The 16,741-nt window shown below is 38.2% G+C and overlaps 1 protein-coding gene and 1 pseudogene across 13 annotated transcripts in view; one reads left to right on the forward strand and one right to left on the reverse strand.

Moving 5' to 3' along the window:
• TENM3 (teneurin transmembrane protein 3) overlaps positions 1 to 16,741 on the reverse strand; it is a 2,352,866-nt gene that overhangs the window by 657,081 nt on the left and 1,679,044 nt on the right. The window lies entirely within an intron of this gene.
• Positions 5,562 to 12,910, forward strand: LOC109456300 (cysteine and histidine-rich domain-containing protein 1; annotated as a pseudogene).

Genomic DNA, 16,741 nt, shown 5'->3' on the forward strand with positions numbered 1-16,741 from the left:
AAGCATTGATCTCGGAATGTGTCTAAACACCAACCTTGAGACAGGCTGCAATTTACTGTTCTCCATGACAGACAAATAGCTAGGGGAGTGCTGTCATTTAACCCCAGTGCTTTCTTTGGTAGTCATGGAAAGAAAGGTTATTTTATATTGCCTTGTCATAAAAAGACTACAAAATCCATCAACGCGGTATAACTTTACATATAAAAGTAATGCGATGCATAGATATTTCAGTCATCATGTGCAAAATAAACAAGACAGTCTTTAAATCAATGTCATTCCCAAGGAATCAGCATGGACATGTATTGACTGATTTTATAGCTAAAATAGAAAATATATGTAAATCTGAATGCTCCGTTTTGATAGAGATGCTGTTGGCTCTATCTTTAACCTGTATATACAAATACCAAATTGTGAAGGAGTCTCATTTACAAAAGCTTGGCGTGTCCTCTTCATAGGTGCTCAGATATCCTTATGTTAGATTAAGTGCCTGATTATGTGATATGCATTTCGCAAAATGCAAGTTGTCCTGAGAGTCTGGCATATATTAGGATGCAATCAAATACATGCCGATAGTCCCAGTGAAGTGGATTGAAAAGGTAACCCCTGAAATGTGTACTCAGGAATGTGTGTAGTTTGTAGAGATGGCTCAAAATTCAAAGCTCCAATAATGCAAATATTTATTTTTTTAAATTTTATTTTATTGTGGTAAGAACACTTACCATGACATCTACCTTCTTAACAAATTTTTAAGTGTAGAGTTCAGTATTATGGACTATGGGTACAATCAAATATTTAATTTTTAATTTTATTTTGTACTTGAAAAGCACACATGAATGGAATTAAAGTGAGAGAGTTGTCATTGACTTTGCATAATTACTACATAAATCCAAATGTGGATATTTATGGGAAGATTTCATAAAGTAATTAGAGGAGGGTAAAATGACATTAGACTCTCATCGTATATTTGCAATAGCATCTATTTGTATAGTACTGAGGGTAATCAAAACTGATATGCAAAAATCACACAAGGTCTAAAAGTGACAGCCCAGAAAAAAAAATTAGAAGTCTTTGAAATAACTTTGGTATTTTTTTAAAAAAAATAGTAAATGAAGGCAGAAGTGCAGCAATATGGAAAAGTAAGCAGCTAGGTGAGGTGATGCCACCTGACCTGAGCTGCACCTGCGCCAGCTGAACTCCTGCACATGACCTGAAATGCCTGTCTTCCACCCTAGGTTATTGTTTTTCACTGGGAGCCCACTTCTCCACCAGTGGCAATTTGAAAGCTGTACAGGAACCAGAGGTGGACAAGATAAACCAAAGGACAAAAATCAGCTCCAAAACCATCTCAAACTGCTTCCCTGACTTTTTCTTGAAAGAGTTCTGGTAAACACCTCAGAGCATCCAAATGTAGGCATTCTATAGAAAATGACAATTTTATCGAATCATGTAAGTGAAACCTGATTTGAACTACATCCTACACTTTCAGAGGCAGGTAATGTAATGAGATATGTAACACATTATTTGACTCTCAAATAGCAAGTTAACATATATTTCAATGTCATATACTGCAAGTGCCATATATCTGAGGTAATACACATACCTGTCTAGGCAACATATGCTCTTCATTTCTAAATATATGTGATCTATAATATTTCAGATCATTGTTTGGAGATTTTTAATTTCCTAGCAGGCGAGCACCAGAAACATTCATCTTCAGTTTGTGTTTATGTGTGTATGAGTGTATGAGTTAGAGTGTGTGTGTGTAGCAAGTTCAACTTTTAAAACTTGAGATTTCCTATAGAAAATACATTTAGGTGATAGTTCTAGGTAACCCATAGACTAAGGAAATACCATAGTACTTGGAATGGGGATATGTTCCTCAGAACGAATGGGTGCATTTGTATGCAGTAACTTACACTTGTAGTTGAGCTTCCCTCCCAATAGAATACCAAAATATTTGTTTCTATTTTATATAAAATTACCTTAACATTTGTTTTAGAAATGCTATTGAAATCAAGAAGCATCATCGGTATAAAAAGAACTTATAATTCCCTTTGTGCATTTCTGGTAAAACTGGTTAAGAATTTTGATATTGATTTCCTTTAGGTGATAGTGTTCTTTTCAAATACTGTAACAATTCAAACCTTTTTGATAAGGGCAAGGAAAAGCTTAAAGAAATCAATATGATAATGAGTGTATTATCTTTCATTTATTGTTTTTGAAAATCAAGGGGATGAAAAATTGAAGATATATAGGTTAAAATTATATCTGTAGTATGCAGATTGCATTTAACTGCTTATAAAATGGACCGACATTTCAGTTTTCATCCTTTGCCACTGTTGCTGATGCTTGATATACATCCGGGCCTCACTGCCTATCTGTTCAACCCCTTTTCGCCTTAATCCTGCCTCAGACGCTCAGCATCTGATTCTGGATACTATTTCTGATCTCTTTTCACTTAGCCAACTCTAGCTTCCCAGGAAAAAAAAGCACAGAAGGGCTATGATTTCTTCTTCAAAATTTTTGTTTTAGCTTCTTCAAAAATTGAAAAAAACCTATTTCAAATTTCTATCATTTGCATTTGTTATACTCCAGAGCATCATAACCATCATTTTACTTCTTCAAAGATTAAAATGTTGTCCTTCATAAATGGAAGGGAAATTTTAATAATCACAGATTAGGAGCTTTCAATAGTTGCTTAAGGAATGAAAAACTAAAAATCAGTTTGGGGAAAAGATTGATGTATTTCCGGTGTAGATATAATTGTAGAGTTGAATCACAAACACAAAGATATTAGAATTAAGATATATTTCTTATTTTTACTACAGCTCTCTCTTCTTCAATAAAAAATGTGCAAGAACACACTTTGCTAGTATCTAATTTACCTTGATATTCAAGGTAAAGGGATTTTTTCTACATTGGGGGACAGTTTTTATAGTCTCCTTGGCAAGAATCTAAAAACCAAAATTGAATGTTATTCAATGTATTTAATAAGTTGCTAAATTGGGTAAAATAAAGTAGGGTCAATATAGGACCTAAAATCTTATTAGCTTTTTGACACTCTTCTAAATTTTGCATTTCAAAAAAATGTCCTTTGTACGGCACCAAAGACAGAAGCTAGCCCCAGGATGGAAACAAACCATTCCTCTTGATTTTCACATAATTAACGGGTAGCCATATAACTATTTATAACCCTAGAATTTGCCCTATTCTGTAGATAAAAATCAAATGTATTCCAGTAGAACTGTGTTCTTACTGAAAAATAAAACAAAAACACCCATCTTATTATGTGATTTAAAAGACCCATGGAGGTTATTTTTGAGAGGTATTACTTTTCCACTAAATTAAGAATTAGCAAAGCCTGAAGGCCATATAACCTGTTCTATGACTTTATTATGCATGCAATCCAATCCTGTGCTTTAGTTAAGATAGCTCTTTTAAATATTTTACATAGTCAGTGACATACATATCTTTAAAAATGGATTTTTAAAAATGATTAATCTCTACTATCCCTTAAAACTGGAGGCCTTTATCTGGGATACAAAGATGTTAAATTTCTTGGCAGAAATCCTCCAAGGGGATTTCCAGCTTGTCTTGAACTCCTGTGAGATGAGGAGTCCTCAATATCCTGCACTTCATCCCAAACTGTCTGATTACCTAATGAGGTCAGTTGGGGTGCAGGTAGGAAGAGAACATGACCAAACAGAGGTCAAACGTGAGATTTCATTCCAGAGAGATAGAACCTGTTTATTTTCTTTCTTTCTGCAGCTCTGCTCAATCTCTCCCTGCTCCCTCTCTGAAATTTCTCTAATCTAACCTAAAAATATTTGATTCCTCTAGTGTCCATTCACAGCTTCTGAGGTTCCTGCTTTATTCTCCTTCAGGATCCATTCCTCCTCTAAACACTTATCATCCAATGCATTGTATAAAGAGAATTCCCAGCAGTGGGTTTTCAAATGAAAGATAAAGTGCTGAGCATCTGAGTGTTTTCAGGTGCTGGTGTCAGTACGCGGAATGCCTCCTGTTGACAAGGATGGCTATCACTGGGGGCATCCTCGATGTCTCTATTCGGAACGGTTTTCAGAAATCAGCTGTATCTGATTGTTCTTGCAGATCAAACAAAGTGGGAAGACAAAGTACGCTGAGCACATTCTTTCACTCTGCACTTTGTTGTTCCTTTGTTGTTAAAAGGGGGAGGAATCCCACTAGGACCCCTAACCCATTTTTAGATATTCCCAAACTTTTATAAGAGTTCCTATTTTTCCTACCCAGTGCCTCCTCTCTCGCCCCTCCCCTCACTGTCAGTTCCCTGGTTGGGTTGAATAAATGTGTCTTTGTGCCTCTAGGTTTGTTCTGTGGTGCTAAGAATTAACTGTGGATCACACCAAAGCAGACCACAGATAAACCTAGAAGACATTTGCTGTTTTTAGAGGATGTGGCAAGTAGCTACCTGCATTTAGCTCACAAAAGGATAATTTCCCTTTCTTAAGAAGAATATTTGCAAGCTTTCCAGTATCATTCCTGGAGCTCATGTTTTGTTGTCTTTTTAAGGATTGCTCATATAGTACAAACTGTGCAACACTTCACTTTGCTCTCAGAGGTGGGCCAGGTGAGAACAACCGCAGCCTACGCCCGCTTGTGTTACCAGGAGCTAACTCTGTTCTTCATAAATGATGTGAAGAAAGAAGGTGAGGCGAAGTACCTACCATTGAAAACAGCAAAGAAAATAACAGTGTAGTCGGTGTGCTTTTAAAAGTGTATTTCTTGTTGGACACAGGAAATCATTTCCCATCAAATTGGAACGTGAGATAATGTGTCACAGGCATTGTTAAAAAACAGATTAGAATTGAGCTGCGTACAGTTAGTCTTAGATCTTTCAGTCAGTTTCAAACATTAAGACGGTCGAACACGCAAAGCTTATAAATTCCCCCGTTGAAGAGGTTTTTGGAGAAATTCACAAAACTCAGTGGGATCTTGGTGGGGATACTGACATTTACCACTGAGTTCTTTAATGACAGCTAAACAAGAGAACACCACTCCTAATTTACTCAAGTAGAATTCAATATCCTAACAAGGCAATTGCAGAACACTGTTCTTTTATGAAACCAATTTTCAGGCTATGATTTTTAACTCTTTTATTTATCAGTAACTTTAATTTTCTTCCCACAGCCGACATTTGTGGCCTGTGCATGAGTTTTCTTACATAATTATTCTATTTTCCTTCTTGTAACACTTTCTGCTTCAATCATATATATGTGGTAACACATGTCCAGTCCAGCCTTCCAGCTTAAGTTACAAGGGTTTATAGCCCCTACCCATTCACCCCTATGCCCTTGTGATTACCAGAGTGTCAAACGGCTTATCACTTCTCAGTCCTACAAAACACCCCAGTATCATGCCATTTTTTCTAGTCAGCAAAGATAGTGAATAAAGGATCAGGCCATTAGCACTGTTGACTGTGGGGGGATGACACACAGAGCATGTTATCTGTCAGTCCCATTTGGAAAGTCCCCTGCCTCTGCTGGGTTTTGAGAGTTCACTCTGCTAGACCACTTTTCAGAATGTTGACGGGTGTGGAAAAGTGGACAGAGATGGGAGAGAGCCAGCTCTGCTCTGCTGTGAGGGACTTCAACCATGAGTTGGGCGTGCATGCTACCCTCCAGGAAGGTGAGAGAAATGACCAGAGTGAGGCAGAGAGACCTATCATGAGAGAGGAACAGATAGGCTACATGAGAACTCAAGGAAGTAAGTGCTCTTTCCACGTGAGGCTCAGAGTGGGTAGGTTGGTGGTGAGAGAAAGCATCATGGCAACAATTTGAAGGTGGAGTTTTCCTGCCTCAGCCATGTTTGCTGCCCTTACCTTGGAAGGCTCTTTCTCCCACTCTCATGCAGTTTTAGTTCTCAGCTTGAATGGCACCTTCCTCAAGAGGTGCCCAGGACTTCTCCTCCTGAGATTCTCCCATTACTCTCTGTCATAACATCGCATGAATATCCCTCTTAACAAGGCATCACACTTCGTAAGTATTTAATTACATTATTTGTATTATATGAGCCATTATTTGTTTTATATGAGCCATTGCTGGAGAATTTGAATTCCTCAGGTGACCTTGATTCTCTTGGTAACCTCCATTCCCAGCACTCAGCACGCTGCCTGACATGTAGTAGACACGTAATAAATATTTGTTGAACAAGAGAGTGAATAAATCAGATGGACTGAGTCATATAGAGATGGGTTGAGGTGGGGGCTGGAGGACAGAGGGAGAGGCCATTTTAGGCAGAGCAAATAGCAAGAGTTTGTTACACAGAGTTAAGAATAAAATGGTTCGGCTTGCCTGAAGGATATGGAAGATAAAAAGGAATAATGAGAGAAAAAAAATTGAAAAGGTAAATTGGGATCAGAATGCTGGGTTATAAACATTGCATTTTACTGTTACTCATAGTTTTTGAGCGGGAGACTGATATTATTGCCCCTAGATCATCTTATGTCTTCAACCTACAGGCTTTGAAGGAAGCGCATGTCTTTGCTTTAACTGCCTCTTGTATCAAACCTATGATCTTTTGACCAGACCCATGGACCTTAGAGACAGTTGGTTGGAGCTGTCAGGGGCCTTGGATTTAAACTGAAATGAGTTCTAATGACCTGCTGAATCCTACAGTGTGAAGGTTCACATTTGGCCAAGCCCAGCATCTGAGATCAATTCAAGTCAACAGATGAAATGCGTCTAGGCTGTATTCAACCCTGTGATGAAATACAAAATAAATCAAAAGCAGGGTTCCCCTGCCTTAAAGAATAGGGGAGAGCTATCTCTGATGGAATTGCTCTAAGTGACCTCCCCACTTGTAGGTGTGCAAAGGAATTAGGCACACAGGACCTCTTCCTAAAGAGTGCTCTGGGTGACTCTGGGACCAACCACTCGGGGGCCCAGGAAATAGTTTCATCCCACTGTAGACCCTTTTGGCTGAGTGTCTGTCCTGGTCCAGACAAACCCAGAGAGGCAGCGTGAAAAAGTCCTGGATGAGGATTCAACTGCCCAGGACTACCGATCAGTCATTAAGAAACCATGTTTCATTGTGCAAGTCGTTTTAATAATCAGAATGTTTTATCATTTTAAAAAGTTAGGCATTTGTTAATTTATCAATTATTCATTATGCATCCACCAAATGCCAAGCTCTGTGCTGAAGGAGCGCCAACGTTGCTGAGCTCATATGAGAAACAAATGAGATAATGGACAGGAAATGTGTTCTCCAGCCTTAAGTTCCTATATGGTGTGAATTATTTGAATAGGTTGGTAGGGGAGCCTACAAAGCTGCCTGCAGCAGTCTGGGAGTATTATTTATCACTGGTCGGAGAAACAACCGCTAAAATGCCAGATTTAAATCATATCATGAGACCTAAAATATAATGAAATATATAAACAAAACGTTCATTAGATTTTCAGAACACTTGATAAAAATCCATTTGTATTATAATGTCCTAATGGAACCAGAGTCTGATCACTATGTGGAAAATGAATTCACATTCCCATTTTGGGTTTCCAGAAGCACATTGTTCCCAATGCACCCCTGGCAATAAGAGCAGGTCCCTCTGTCCCCATTTCCCATCTGGTATGACCATGCAGTGAGTCAGTGGCCCAGAGTAGAGAGACAGCAGGGGGAAGGCTGAGCAGGGTGGGGAAGCATGGCGCCATGAGGTCTTGGGGTAAGGGTGAATGGGAGGGCTGAAGAAGAGGAGCTCTAGGTGAAGATCTGAATGAAAGCACTGAAGGGCAAAGAAGCACATTGGCAGCTCTGAAAATACAAAGAAAAAGTAAATCCTTGCTGCCACTAAACAGGCAGCAATGGGGGGCTGAGCCATCAACAGCACAGCTGGCCCTTGAGAAATAATACCTCTTATGTTAGCTTTAATGCTGGCTGCTATTGTCTGGGAGCCCGTTTTCAACCTGTTGATTGGGACTTCAGGTGGCCCACTTGTCCAGCCCTGCAGAGTCGGCATTCCATTCGGTGTTGATCTCTTCCTTCTCTCCTCCCTCTCTTTGACAATCTGCTCTTGCTTCTGATGGCGTGATAGAAACACAGCTGTGTTCTCTGCCTATCTAGCTGAGGAGCCTGTTCTTCAGAAGGGGTATGTGAATATCAGGCCTCTCCACATAGACCTTCATTATTTTGGGGGCTTGTAATTAGTGATTTAAGGAGGAATATAAACCTAAGCCAGGGGTTCTCACCCTCAGTACTATTGATATTTTGGTTTGGATAATTCTTTGTTGGGGGGGGGCTGTCCTGTGTACTGTACGATGTTTAGCAGCATCCTGGGTCTCTATCCACCACTGGATGCAGGTAGCAACCCCTCTCCAAGTTGTAACAAGCAAAAGTGTCTCCTGATAGTCCCCCGAAGGGCAAAAATGTGCCCAGTTGAGAATACTGACCTAAGCAAATAAATGGGAACAATACTTTAGAGTAACCCTTAGTGCTTTATCCCTGACATGACTTTCTGATGAGGTAACAAAATTATTCCAATGTTTTTAAGTACTCAACGTATTTAAACTTTAAAATCTCAAAAACTATCCAATTGTGTTAAGCAGGTGTCCGTGATTATAACTATAAATTATTTGTCCAGACAATACCACATTTGTTCCTCAGAGGTAGGCACTGAGGAAATATTTGTTCAGCGAATAAATGATGCTGTTTAAGAGCAGGAAACACGCTTCATTTGCTTTTAACTCTGGTCCAATGAGTCTTCAAAAATACCTCTTTCTACTATGTGAATTGGCATACCAAGAGCAAACATGAATGAAGGACACAACAGAAGGTGACCATTTTATGTCCCTCTACCAGCCACTGATCTCTCTAGTGGCTGAAAGTGATCTCTGGAGGCCATTTGAACACCCCTGTGACAAATACTTTAAACAACAGAATTTTCTTTAAGAAATCCAGCACTAAGCTTCTTCCTCGTCTTAATTCTCACGCATGTCACATGGACCTCTGCTGTAGCACGAATCACTTTATTTGATGTGTTTTGCTTATGACTTATTTCCGTTAATAGAATGAGAGCTCTTTGCTGGTTGGATGCATATTTGATTCATTTTTTTTTTTTGGATCCCCGCCCCCTCCCCCCCTCCCCCCCAAGGGCTGAACACAGTGCCACACAGAAATAAATAAATACACATTTAAGGGTTTGCCCTTGTCTTTAAGGACTCATTTTCTCCTCTAAGCTAATTTTTCAATACAGGCCAGAAAAACACCTATATTTTCCAATGTCTGAGTTTTTAACGTTTTCAGTCTGAACGGCATGACAGCAAATGCTTCATTGTTTCCTGATCTGCACACAATACTGCCTAAAAGCTATGTATGTATAATCACAGACCTCACACACATACTAATGATAAACAAACACCATTTAAACTAAGATGCGATCTTTTATTACACTGAAATCCTTCTTAGATTTTCCTTTTTCCTCTTACGTAGTAATCAGATCTCTCTTTGAGTGCCACTTTACCTTGATATTGAAATCTGGCATTTAATATAATTGTGATCTTAGAAACCCATCAACAGCTAGAATGTGGCTCACATAAGCGAGAGATATTATATGACAGGGCTTTGCACACTGAACTTCCCAGCTGAATCGAATGGGTGGTGTTTGAAGGGGACTGGAGGACATTTTTAGGTGATTCCAAGAGATACCTGGTTGCTGACCACTCTAAAGATAAGAAGAGCTGAAGTGCTTTCTCCGCCCACCTCCCACTGTCCCTTCCAGGATAGAGGAGAGGAACTCTTCAAACTGGCTACAAACTGAACTAAGGTAGGTCCTGAGGTCAAAATCTGATACAGAAGAGGGAGTACTGATCCAGGGTTTTCTTTGCACACCTCATTCTTTGGATAAAGGCCTATTGCACTTTGTATAAATCTACTCTAAGATCACGCTCACACCAAAGACCTTTTGTTCATGAAGTGTATGAATGGTAAGTAATTGAACAGAGAGAAAGGATGGTAGGTAGATCTATAGCCGGACATATAAATAGGCACACGTAGAAGCCAGCACACAAATTGCCAGTCTCTACTATAGAAACTCTCCTTGAGTAACTCTGAGAAATACCAGCTGATGGCTGACTCCCCCATGCTATGTAGGTCAGAAGGATATGAGAACCCAAATAAAAAAAGAAAAAAAAAGAAAAAAAAAGAAAAAAATCACAGCAAAATGTATCCTCAGTTGGTCCTAAGGTGTTTTATAAAGTTCCCCTAATTGGCCACATCAGAGGACGGTTTGAACTTCGTGCGTGAAAACAACTTACCATTCCTGGTGATAACACCACTTACAATGAGGTTTTACTCTAAGTGTTCAAGAATAATAGAAACGGTAGTTTTAAATACATGTGTTGCAACATGCAGGCAGTATTTTCAAAAGCATCACTTGCTCCCCATTTAGAAAGGTAGGTTGCTGCTCTGCTGGAAAAGTGAGATTGGCTCCCGTGAAATTTTTTTCAATAACAGTGTCTGAGAGGCATTTTTTTTTTTTTTTTTTGGCACTTGAATGATACATGTGTAAAAAGAAAAAAGTTTCATTTTTAGAGGTACATAAAAATATCTTTTACCCTGAGCATGCTATTGAATGGAAGACACCGTTGTAAATTCAACGAAGTTTTATTATGTTTGCAAGTTGATTTTTTTTTTTTTTTTTGACATCTGGCTCTTCTAAAAATTTGCTATAGTGAAACAATTTATCACTATTAATTTCTTCTAGATGTTACAAACCAACAAGGAGGGGGATAATCTGGTGATATCTATGTATTTGAATAAAGCAAACCCACAAAGTCTGAGATCTAAGGAGATATCATTCTCAGAGAAATAAATGAGCAAAGAGAAAAAAAGGAACGAAAGTAGGTAGAAATCTATGAAATTGGTATTTTACTTTGATATTCACCTGTACTTGTAATACTAATTAAAAATACTTTGTTATTAGGAAGCGACCTCTTTCTGAACAATCATATTTTATCATAGTTTAGTACCCATCATCATTTAAACTCCATAATATTTAAATCTGTACAATAAGGAACTTTGCTAATATTGGGGCATGGGATCCACGAAAAATTATATTTAGCTTTTAACATTCAAAATGATTAAATGAATTTTTATATAAGGAATGGTTTGGTGAATTATCAACAGATGTTGAAGAAATTTATTTAGGGAATATCTAGATGGCAACCGTAATCTCAGAATATTCCTTGGGGCCACTGCTGGCTGCACGGATCACTGGGCTCACTTGATATGACATTTCTTATATTGTCAGGCTCACGAAGCAAGAAATAAATAAGCTATGGAAAACTACACATTACAAATAACTTTATAATTGTAAGGGATGTACATCAAAAGACCTCAAAGCACCTTTCTTATAATCAGGCTCAATCTGAAGATACACAAAGATGGAGAATGGGAGGAAAATGCACTAATGCAATGTTGAAATCCCAAATAATCAAGGTCAAAGAATAATGAGTTGCTGCCTCCACACAAGGTTAAGAATACCTAAGTCATTCATTTCCAAGGCCCTTGCTATTTTCATTACATCAAACAGCATCCCATGTGGCATTATACATATTTATATTTTTTACTGATTGGAAACAATGCCACGTAGAAGAGGTACCCGCGTATAAGAGGTACCGAGTATAAGAAAAAAACCCTGTCCGGGACACACTTGAGCCAGACGGTGTCCCAGGGTCCTCCTGCTAGCTCGTCACCACTATGTCCCTGGTCACAGTTCCTGCCCGGACACCCTCGACTTCCCTGGCAGCTGCCAGCTGCAGCCTGTGTGCGCAGCGCCCCTGGGCAGGCGCCCAGGTAACAACATCTGACTGTTCACTCTGCTGCCACCAAAACCCACTGGATGGGCTCTCCCCCTGGCTGCACGTGTTTCGCCAGCTGTGCACTCACTTTGTAATTCACCTGGGATTTAGAACATCTTTATCCCCACCTTTATCCCCACCCATGCCTATTTGGGGAAACAAAAGATGGTTGCATACACCACCCAGCTATTCCAGTTTTTCATGATGCATTAAAGGGTTGGTCTTGCTGTAAGAGAACAACTGATTTTTCTGATTTTTCAAGCATTATAGGCTGTACAAATGGTAGACATAATAGTGAAAAGCCACATGAGCCACTCAAAGCTGAAGTCAAGACTATTGAGAGGAAACTATCTGAATTGAAACCCAAATTTCAGGAGCACATCATTCTAGCCCCTAAACCAGGAGAAGCAATAAAGAGGCCAAGCCCAGATGAACCAATAACAAACTTGGAATTAAAATTATCTGCCTACCTAAAACAAGCGCTTGATAAACTATCATCTGGGAACGAAGAAAATAAGAAGACAGTGATGAAGTTAAGATTGGGACCACATGTGAAAATGGAGGCTATTTGAAGATATACCAGGATCTACAATCTAGAAGAAGTCTGTGTATGTCATTCCGGAGCTCCTATTTTCCATGAAGGGATGAAATACTGGAGCTGTTGTAGAAGAAAAACTTCTGATTTTAATACATTCTTAGCCCAAGAGAGCTGCACACCAGGAAAACACATGTGGACTGCAAAGGATGCTGGGAGAAATGCTGTTCCATATGGTCACGACTGGCATCCAACTGAGGGTGAAGTCACCATTGCTGCAGATGCTAAGAATTCACTTCCAGAACTTAGTCAAGTCATAGCAAATAGCACATTGTTAAATGTGCCCATTGTATTCAAAGGAGAGAAGGAATTTCATCAAAATATGAAATTATGGGGTATGATTGATGTAAAGGAAAGTTATGTAACTACGACTGCAGCAAAGACCGAGATCACCAGGAGAAAAGCTGAACCTAAGCAATGGGCAAGGCTTGAATTGCCTGCAACCAAAAACCAGGAAAAACAAAAAGAAGACACAACAGAATGAGCTGAGAAGGAATAAAAAGTTACTGCCTTTTTCAGAATTCTTAATATGTGGTGGCTTGCTGCCGTAATCTTTTATTTTGTTGATATTGTTACTGTTGAATCTGGCATTTCAGGGCAACAGCAGCTTCTTAAAAGCCAAAGTCATTTTATCTTTTTGTGCCTCCCATTTTCCTTTTGAGTTACCTAAGACTCGTTATTCATTTCTCCTCACTAATAGAACTGTAGCTGTGTCCTATACTTAAAGATGCTAGAAATCGCTCATAAAGTTACAGTATTTCTTAGTGTAATATTATGACAAGCCAAGAAATATAAAGTAACATTTGTTTTAAAAAAAAAAAAAAAACAGAAACAGAAAATAAACAAAACTGTCCATATAATCTGCAAGAAAATATTTTCTCTAATTCCTGAGTTAATAAACAGAAGACTTGTTCTTCTGTCTTTAATCATCTTGCTTTGCCCCTCACCTAATTATTCTCTGTTGATAGCATTTTAAAGGATACTTTCTTAAATGGTTACCAGTGAGTTGGATCACAGGCTGTGAAGTGAGTGAGTGGTTTGGTCTCAGATACCAATGGGAAATTTTAGAGGGGCACCCCTTTATTTTAGGCTGTGAATTTCTCAGCCTTGGCTCTTTAACAATACAGAGGACACTCACAGTCCCTCAGGGCCAGGACTTTGGTGCAGGAGATACTGGGATAAGAATAAACCCTTGGGGATGCAGGATATATCTCAGCACAGGCACAGCCCTTCTGTGGTGTTCTGCAAGGATCTTGCCTTCCATCTGTGCAAACCTGGCTTCATGGGAGCTCATGACCAAGCACCAGGCCACGCGCCTGTGTAGAAAGCTATTTGTTGTATCATTTTACAGTATGATCCCTATCTAGTTCCAAGAATAATTACATTTTTTTTTAAAGCCTTGAAATATCTACAGACTTTAACTCTGTGAGGGCAATGCTTTAGATCTGATATCAGATTAAACTGAAATAATAAACTTTACAAGGTGTTTTTAAACATGTTTTAAAGTGAGTTTGCCAATGACCTCTCTGCATTAAACAGTTTTTCTACCATTTCTTCATTATCCCTGGGACAGCTCCAACAAATCCATTTTGCTCACTCTCTAACTTCCTAATATAGAGTAAATTGCTATTCAATTTTAATTCACAATTAAACAACTGCAACAACAATAACAACAAGCAGTGACCTAAAAAAGGAAAATTTTTCAAAACTTGTTTTTTGTTCCCATTCCTCCAGCGGTTATACACTTTTGCAAGAAAATCTGTCTATGGCCCTTAGAATTTTTTTTAATAGAGGCAAATTGTCACCTTGGCTATACAACAAAAGACAGACATGAACATCATACTTAGAAGTCCACCCTCATCAAATTAGATGCAAATGTGAACAGTCAAAGCACACAGTCAACCTGAATACTTCTGTGGGTACAGGTTTCCCCATTCTGAAACCAGACTGGCAGCTTCAGAAAGCTAAGCCATTCTTTGCTACATCTCAGGCCAAACAGGAAGCATTGACCCATATTATTTATGTCCAGGCTCAGAGATAACCCTGCTTATTCAGGAGGAACTAAGACACATAGCGAAAACCTACCATAGTACCTCACATATTTTAAACTCTTTGACTTTTCGGTTGTACCAAACGCTGTGTCTGCGAAATACCAAATCATCCAGATGAAAAGTCAGCTCTGTAGTCAACCACTCTGATTTTTGTTCCACAAGACAACAAACATAGAGCTACTTATAATCCTGAGTGGTTTATGATGTTTTGTGACATTGTTAATTTATGCTATTTCTTTCATTTCATCCAATTCTTTGATTATTTGCCAAAGAGTGATATGATCAGCTTCTAATCTCAGTTGAGACTAGGAGGGAATATTCAGTCTGAGTATTCTGTGGGTTCTTTGCTTTTCCCTTTCCCTTTTGGTCAATGTTGATCCAGCAGGAAAAAAATAAAATAAAATAAAAATTTTATACAAGTCAAAGGCTTTGCAATTCTGAGTTCAATTTTACAAAGGCCTGGATAGTTTTTCTGATAATATAGTTTGGAGAGACTCTTTTGGAATTGTTTTGTTTTGTTTTTGCCTGAGTTTTCTTCCTATGTTAGAAAAATGTGTAGTAGTTTTGCCTGATTTAGATAGGGTTTGGGGTAAGTGGATGATAACTTTTGTTTCTTCATTAAGATATATGCTTATATGTGTGTTTTTAAGGCAGCAACATATCTACATAGCAGCAACTGCCTCATTAGAAAAGTTGTCATTCAAGCAAACAACAACTCATAGACACAGACAATAGTTTAGTGGTTACCAGAGGGTAAGGGGGGAAGGAAGATGGTAGAGGAAGGTAAAGGGGGTCAAATATATGGTGACAGGAGGAAATTTGACTCTGGGTGGTGAACACACAATGTGATATACAGACGATGTATTATAGAAATGTACACTTGAAACCTATATAATTTTACTAAATCAATGTCAAACCTGTAAATTTAATAAATAAAAAGTTATCATTCAATGTGTATCTCAGAGAAATACTAAAACATTCAAATTTATATATTAGCTATTAAAGACTAAATGGTTGTTCTAGAGAACCTACTGGTATAGAAGAGTGCTTTGCATGAGCTGACAAAGAGAAAGGTTTGAAGAGAGGGTCCTTAAAAGACAAGAGGATATCATGGTAATATTGGCCTCATAAAATGAGTTAGGAAGTATTGCCTCTTCTTCAATTTTTTTGAAGAGTTTGAGGAGGACAGGTATTTGATCCTCTTTGAATGTTTGGTATAATTCACTAGTGAAGCCGTCTGGTTCTGGACTTTTGCTTTTGGGAAGATTTTGGATGACTGATTCAATTTCCTCACTGTTGATTGGTCTATTTAGATTTTCCAGCTCTTCATGATTCAGTCCAGGAAGGTTAATATATTTCTAAGAACCTGTCTATTTCTTCTAGGTTACTGAATTTGGTGGCATATAGTCCTTCCTAGTATTCTTAGATGATACTTTGTATTTCTGTAGTATCTGTCATAACTTCTCCTCCTTTGTTTCTGATTTTGTTTATTTGTGTCTTTTCTCTTTTTTCCTTAGTGAGTCTAGCCAGGGAGCTATCAAATGTATTAATTTTTTCAAAAAACCCTCTCTTTTTTGCATTAATTTTTTTCTATTGTCTTTTTGTTCTCTATTTCATTTAGTTCTGCTCTGATTTTTGTTATTTCCTTCCTTCTGCTGACTTTTGGTTTCATTTGTTCTTCTTTTTCTATTTCTTTAAAATATACTGTTAGGTTGTTTATTTGGTATTTTCCTTGTTTCTGTAATGATATAAATTTCCCTTTGAATACTGCTTTCACAGCATCCCAATAATTGTGATACAATGTATTTTTCATTCTCATTTGTTTTTATGTATTTGTTGATCTCCCTTTTATTTCTTCTTTGACTCATTCTTTACTAGCATGTTGTTTAATATCCAAGTATTTGTGGTTTTTCCTGCTTCCTTTTTGGAATTGATCACCAATATCAAAGCAATGTGGTTGGAAAATATGCTTGGTATAATTTCAGTCTTCTTAAATTTGCTTAGGCTGGTTTTCTGTCCCAACATATGGTCTATGCTTGAGAATATTCCATGTGCACTGGAAAAGAATGTATAGTCTGGTGTCCTGGGATAGCCAAAGCAATACTAAGAAAAAAAGAACAAGGGTGGAGGTATCACACACCCTGACTTCAATTTTTACTACAAAGTAACAATAATCAAAACATCATGATATTGGCAGAAAAACAGACACACAAACCAACGGAATAGAATTGAGAACCCAGACATAAACCCACATATATGTGGGC

The sequence above is a fragment of the Rhinolophus sinicus genome, linkage group LG04, assembly GCF_036562045.2.
Source record: "Rhinolophus sinicus isolate RSC01 linkage group LG04, ASM3656204v1, whole genome shotgun sequence".
In the NCBI taxonomy this organism is placed as follows: domain Eukaryota; kingdom Metazoa; phylum Chordata; class Mammalia; order Chiroptera; family Rhinolophidae; genus Rhinolophus; species Rhinolophus sinicus.